General features: G+C 38.9%; 1 long non-coding RNA gene across 3 annotated transcripts in view; it reads left to right on the forward strand.

Annotated features, from left to right (window-relative positions):
- The window catches only part of LOC121012166 (uncharacterized), a 47,674-nt gene extending 41,971 nt beyond the window's left edge, over positions 1–5,703 (forward strand). For 2 of the 3 annotated variants that reach the window (XR_005781979.1, XR_005781981.1), the window contains 2 exons: positions 2,088–2,178; positions 5,557–5,703. This is a non-coding gene — a long non-coding RNA (uncharacterized LOC121012166). The remainder of the gene's footprint in view (positions 1–2,087; positions 2,179–5,556) is intronic. The other variant, XR_005781983.1, reaches the window with a different exon arrangement.
- Positions 5,704–6,000: the final 297 nt, after the last annotated feature.

Consider the following 6,000-nt stretch of genomic DNA (forward strand, 5'->3'; position numbering starts at 1 on the left):
ATAGCACTGAGCAGAGCTGGGTTTTCATTTATAAAGCTTTAAAGGGCTTGGTTATACGTAAACTGAGTCTATTCTCTGTACTATATAATATCAGATCAGTTGATACCAAGAGTAGTTATAACAAGGATCATGATAACTACCAGTTAGTGAGTGGCCATAAGTACCAGGGTCCCAGGCACTTTGTTGAGCTCCTATTTTGAGGATAGGGAAGTAGAGGTTAAATAACTTTGTAAAGAATGGATTAGGATTTCAACTCTAGACCTTTAGTCTCCAAAATTCCTTCTCTTTCCACAACCCCTACTTTGTATTCAAAAACACTATCTTCACTGAAAAATTGTCAAGTAACCATTACCATGAAGAGTATTTGGTATAGAGTACTTGTGAGCTCCCAAATTTATTTAGAGAGAACTACCATTAAAGTTTTCCTATGAAAGTCCAATCATGAGAACTCATTTCTTCTTTCTTTATCAAAGTCAATTAGATTTTTTTTTTATAATTTATGTAATTTATGTCCTAAATTTGAGGACTTGAAGAGCAAATGTTGGATCTCAGAATTTCAGGACAGGATTGGTTCATTTCTTCCACGCTTACTATGTGTCAAGCACAGGATTTGACACAGAGGTTATAATAATAATGACATACAGGTAGCCTTGACCTTAATGGGCCCACAGTGATGCCTCTCCTTTAAAGTCCAATGAAACAAAATGCAATAATGTTATTGGGGTAGGGAGAATTTATCAAAGGGAGCAAATGACACTAATCATTTGGAGGCCCTGAAAATTTGGGGGGGGAGTCTTAAAATTTTTTGGAGATCTTAAAATTTTTGAACTACAAAATTCAGCACCAGATTATTTTAGGGCAGATAAAAATATTGACCTCTCTCAGGACCGACACTTAGGCCACCCCTTTCAAAATAATCATTCTGTCAAAATACCATTCTGTTATGAATTTCCAGACAGAAACTGAAGCTCACTGATGCACTTTCAGTTCCATCAAAGGAATAGAAAAGAGAAAAATTTAAGAGAAGCTTTGGGCATGGTTGGGTACTCTTAGATATGGTTACTACTTACTACATCTTAATTCTGTTTGCAAATATTCTTGATAGTGGATAACAAGGAGAAATTAGGATGTGGTATAGTAAAGCATGTTTCCGCCAGGAGAAGCAGTTCAATCTGTGACCCGTGATGTAGATTTTCTTATCTAGTACTTTTTTGGGAAAACTTTCCTCTGCTACACTTCCATATAACTGTCAAGACATCGTCCTATTTATTCCTCCTGCTCTGTGCTTCTAATTCACGTGTCTCCTTCAAGTTAGGGAAATAGGCTACCCCTAGAGCAAAAATATTACTGACAATGCCAAAGCGAAGACAGTTGTAATGGGAAATACCTTGACACTATTGCAGGTACCGCCAGCGCGGCTGTTTCTGGCTATCAGTTAGGAACTGGCAGATGTTAAATTGACATATGTTAGGAAATAGCTTTTGGAGACTCATGTTTCAAAACGTATAAAAGAAAAACAGATGATACCACTTTTTTTTTTCCTTTGGCTTAAACGGGATAACTAGAAAACCACACCAGATGTGTTAAGATGTTTGTCTTTAAAAACATTTTGTTTCCTGAGAAAGAATGAGCTAAAGCAGGAGTGTGAGATGTGCTCCTCAGGGTATACGTTAGTCTTCTTTCATAGACTTTAAGTTTCTATTTTGATTAAAAAATTTGACCGAAATTGATGGGCAAAAAGCCAAAACAATGAATTCAATATTTCTATGGTTGCTCTAGATTTTAGAAACTGATGAATTAACTCAGTTCCCCATAAAAATTGGTTAGTGGGAGATCAAAATAGAATCCTGAGCGAAAACACATCATGGAGAGGCCCAAAATATGTAAAACAATTGAATATGATAACTGAATAAGAATTTAAATGTTAATTTTGTTTGCTTTATTTTTGTCTTAAATAATTCACTGTCACATTGGTAAGGTATTAACACAAGAAAACATACTTAGGTAATTGGCATTTTCTCTGTAGAGATTACAGTTTGACAAGGACATGTGTTGTTTTTGCCTGTTTTGTCATTCTCCTCCTTCAGGTGACAGCACTTTTAATATATATTTGAGGGACCATCCTTTTCTACACTCCATGGAGCTATTTTCCACAACTGACCTGCCAAGTCTCGGGGGGTGAGTATGTGATCTGAGATTGGCCAGTGAGTGAATTCTAACCTCATGGCTACAATGATTGATTCAGCACTGAACACATGACCTAAGTTAGGCAGAAAGACGCATTCTTGGGGCTTTTGGTACGGTCATGAGAAAAACAAGGCCTCTCTGCCTGTTGAAATTCAACTTGTTGGATTTAATCATAGAGCTACTGGAAGATATTTTGCCACCATGAAAGAAGTATATATTCAAAAATTAAGACAACGTAGTGAAAATCAAGGGAATGGAGAGCAAGGGGAAAGAGAGATAAAGAGAAATTAAACAATGATCTTATCTTTAGCTTGTGGATCCAATCTATTCTTGAACTTTTAATTAGTTGAGCTAATTCTCCTCATTGCTTAAGCCCAGTTTGGACCAAGTTTCATTCAGTTGCCATCAAGAGAGCATGACAACAACATGAGAAGTCACTTTAGGCTGAGGAGATAAAGGAAGTTTCCATGGAGGAAATACCACTGGGCAGGATCTTGAAGGAAACTAGAATGGAGTAAGCAGAGATGGAGAGAAGGGCATTACTGATGGTGCAGCTGCATGACCCAAGGCATTGGGGTCAATCTGAGAAGGGAAGTTGCCCTAAGGTCACGGAAGCTCAGGATACATGAATGACCCAGGTTGCATCTTGGTGCCAGTCACCCCATCTAGACTCCAAACAGCCCTGTCAACTGCACAGTACTCCATGGTGTGGAATTTACTCTTCTAAAAAGAATGAAGGTGCTTTCATGTGAGGAGACACACAGTCTAGAGAATCTGTGTACACTGGCAATAGAGACATAAGCAGAGGGACCAGCCTATAAAGGTGGGAACCCACATCCACAGTCTGAAACTCCTGGCCCCACCATGATGGAAAACGTGCCTATTATATATTGGTTGCTCAAGGAGAACTATAGAAATCTAGACCCGCTGAGAAAGGTCACCACTGAGGATAATGGCTTTCTAACATTTTTGAGCGCAGTAAGAGATATGTTAGAACACATATGCATATAAAAAAAATCAAACAAAAGGGGCGCCTGGGTGGCGCAGTCGGTTAAGCGTCCGACTTCAGCCAGGTCATGATCTCACGGTCCGTGAGTTCAAGCCCCGCGTCAGGCTCTGGGCTGATGGCTCGGAACCTGGAGCCTGCTTCAGATTCTGTGTGTCTCCCTCTCTCTCTGCCCCTCCCCCGTTCATGCTCTGACTCTCTTTGTCCCAAAAATAAATAAACGTTAAAAAATAAATAAATAAATAAATAAATAAATAAATAAATAAATAAAAATGTATTATTAGGGGCTCCTGGGTGGCGCAGTCGGTTAAGCGTCCAACTTCAGCCAGGTCATGATCTCACGGTCCGTGAGTTCGAGCCCCGCGTCAGGCTCTGGGCTGATGGCTCAGAGCCTGGAGCCTGTTTCCGATTCTGTGTCTCCCTCTCTCTCTGCCCCTCCCCCGTTCGTGCTCTGTCTCTCTCTGTCCCAAAAAATAAATAAACGTTGAAAAAAAAATTAAAAAAAAAAATCAAACAAAAGATCACACAACAGGACTTACCTTTACTACTGGTTACGTACTCTGAAATTTTCTGTTTTGTGTGGTTTTCTCTCTTTCTTGAATGCCAGTTGGATTCACTAACTTGATTGCGTGGCCCACTTTCAAAATAGCAATTTGAAAAACACGGACCTAAAATAGCTGTTAGGAAGCACCAGCAGATGTCACTGTAGGTGACCACACTAGTGTGACAGCTGCAACAGGTGACCATAGCAACAGCTGCTCCCTGCCGGGAACCACTGCATCTGCTGCAGTGTGTTTGTTTTTATTTAATTTGTGTATAGGTCATATAGTCGTAAGGTCTCACATTTCAAAAATATAAAGGGCACACAGTGAAAACTCTGCTTCCCATTCCTGCCTCTCAGCTACCCTGCTCAGGGGCAAATCAATGTCACTAGTTTCTTCTGTTGTCTTCTAAAGATATCTCCTGCATATACTAGTATAGACACACCCATTCTCTTTTTCCTTCTTTTACACAAAGGAGCAAACACTGTTCTGGACCTTCCCTGTCTCTCCTTAGCATATAGATTCTTGCACCAATACAGAAAACTCCACTCTGTTTATGACTGCATAGTATTCCACTGTACCAAGTACCATTGTTGAACCAGACACCTGCTGATTGTACCTTTAGGTTATTTCTGATATTCTTATCTCACAAACAATGCTGTATTGAAGAACTCTGTTGACTCATCAACTCCCAAATAAAAGAATATTGATCCTAACATCCTTAGAAATGGAATTCCTAAGTCAAAGAGTAGATACATTTGTAAGTTTGATACATATTGTCAAATTGCTTTCCAGAATCTACTAGTCTAGTTTCAACAAGCTTTCACTTGAATGTTCTTAAAAATGCTGTTAAGTTTCCTGATCTTTGCCAATTGATAGGTGAATGATATCTCAATATGTTTTTAACTAACATTTCTTTTATTGTGAAAGAGATTGAGCTTTTTCCCAAGAACCAATGGTATATTTCCTGTTACTCTTTTTTTCCACATCCTTTACATCTGCTTTAAAGAGCAACCATGAGCTGTCAAGTAGAAAAGGCACTAGCTCTTGCTTGTCTAAATAGCAAGTAATTGTGTATTTATTGAGCAAAAACTAGACCTTGCAGAGCACTGCGCAAAGTACTATGAAGTAGATGAAAAATCTACGCTAACAATGATTAATCTGTGTGGAGCCAACCTAATTATTCCAGCTGCTTTCATAGCCAACACTCTTAAAGTGCAAACAGCCACTAGTCAATTATCAACCACTATGGCAGATAAAACTATCCATCATCTAAATCCCAATTAGGAACAAATACCACACTAGGTTATGGTAATACAAAATGAACAAGACAGAATTTGGAGGGAAAAAATAAAACCAAGAGACAAAATTAAAGGTATTTTGTACTGAAAGCTGTTCATGGTACAACAAGGGATAAGGTCAGGAGTGGTCACTTCTGCTGGGGTGGAAAAGTTGACGAATCAGGGTCCATAATGTGGGGGCTCCTTGATGTCACATCCCTCCCCATCTCACCATCCTTGCTTGAATTCTCAAAACATGTGATTGTTTCCAAAGTTGAATCTTAACTTTGCTCATTTGTTCAAATTAATTGTGCATTTGCCTTACATTTATCACTTATCTTCCTTGTAAGTTGTAACCATCTAAAAAGCAAGGAGTCAGTCTTACTCATGCGAATGCCTGTACAACATAGGCAATTAGAAGGTATTCCTGAATCGGTAAAATGATGGGTGGAGGGGTGAATACATTCCTTCCAAAAGGCCTTCTCTAGCCATGGTTACCCTACTTACTGCATTATCAGTCAGCCAAAGCCATTCTTCGCAGGTGCAACACCCTGAAGATGTCAAAGCCAGACCCAACATCTACTCGGAAGACACTGAGGAACGTATCTCTCTAGGTATGTCAATTATGGAACAACCACTGACTCTGGAATGCTATCAGGACCCTAGATTATCGAATGGCTGCATCTGTGTCAGGGTGGGTTTTAGGATTTTTAAAATATCTCAAAGGGTTATTTAATTCATCATTTTGGAAAATGGATTAAGTAAATAGTAAGATGTATACTAAACTGCCAACTTAGGTATAGGGCTATGTATATATAAACGATACAGGATGGTTTATGAGAATAATGTGTCTAGTCTAGGTACGGTTTTACTAACTTTAATCTCACTTTACCTGAAAGCTCTATGACTATAATATGCATATACATACGTAAATTTTTCGAACAATAAATGACTGGTGTGTCTGCTACTGATCTTAAAAGGGGTT

Source organism: Herpailurus yagouaroundi, unplaced genomic scaffold (genome assembly GCF_014898765.1).
Source record: "Herpailurus yagouaroundi ecotype Mexico unplaced genomic scaffold, PumYag 29, whole genome shotgun sequence".
Taxonomy (NCBI): Eukaryota; Metazoa; Chordata; class Mammalia; order Carnivora; family Felidae; genus Herpailurus; species Herpailurus yagouaroundi.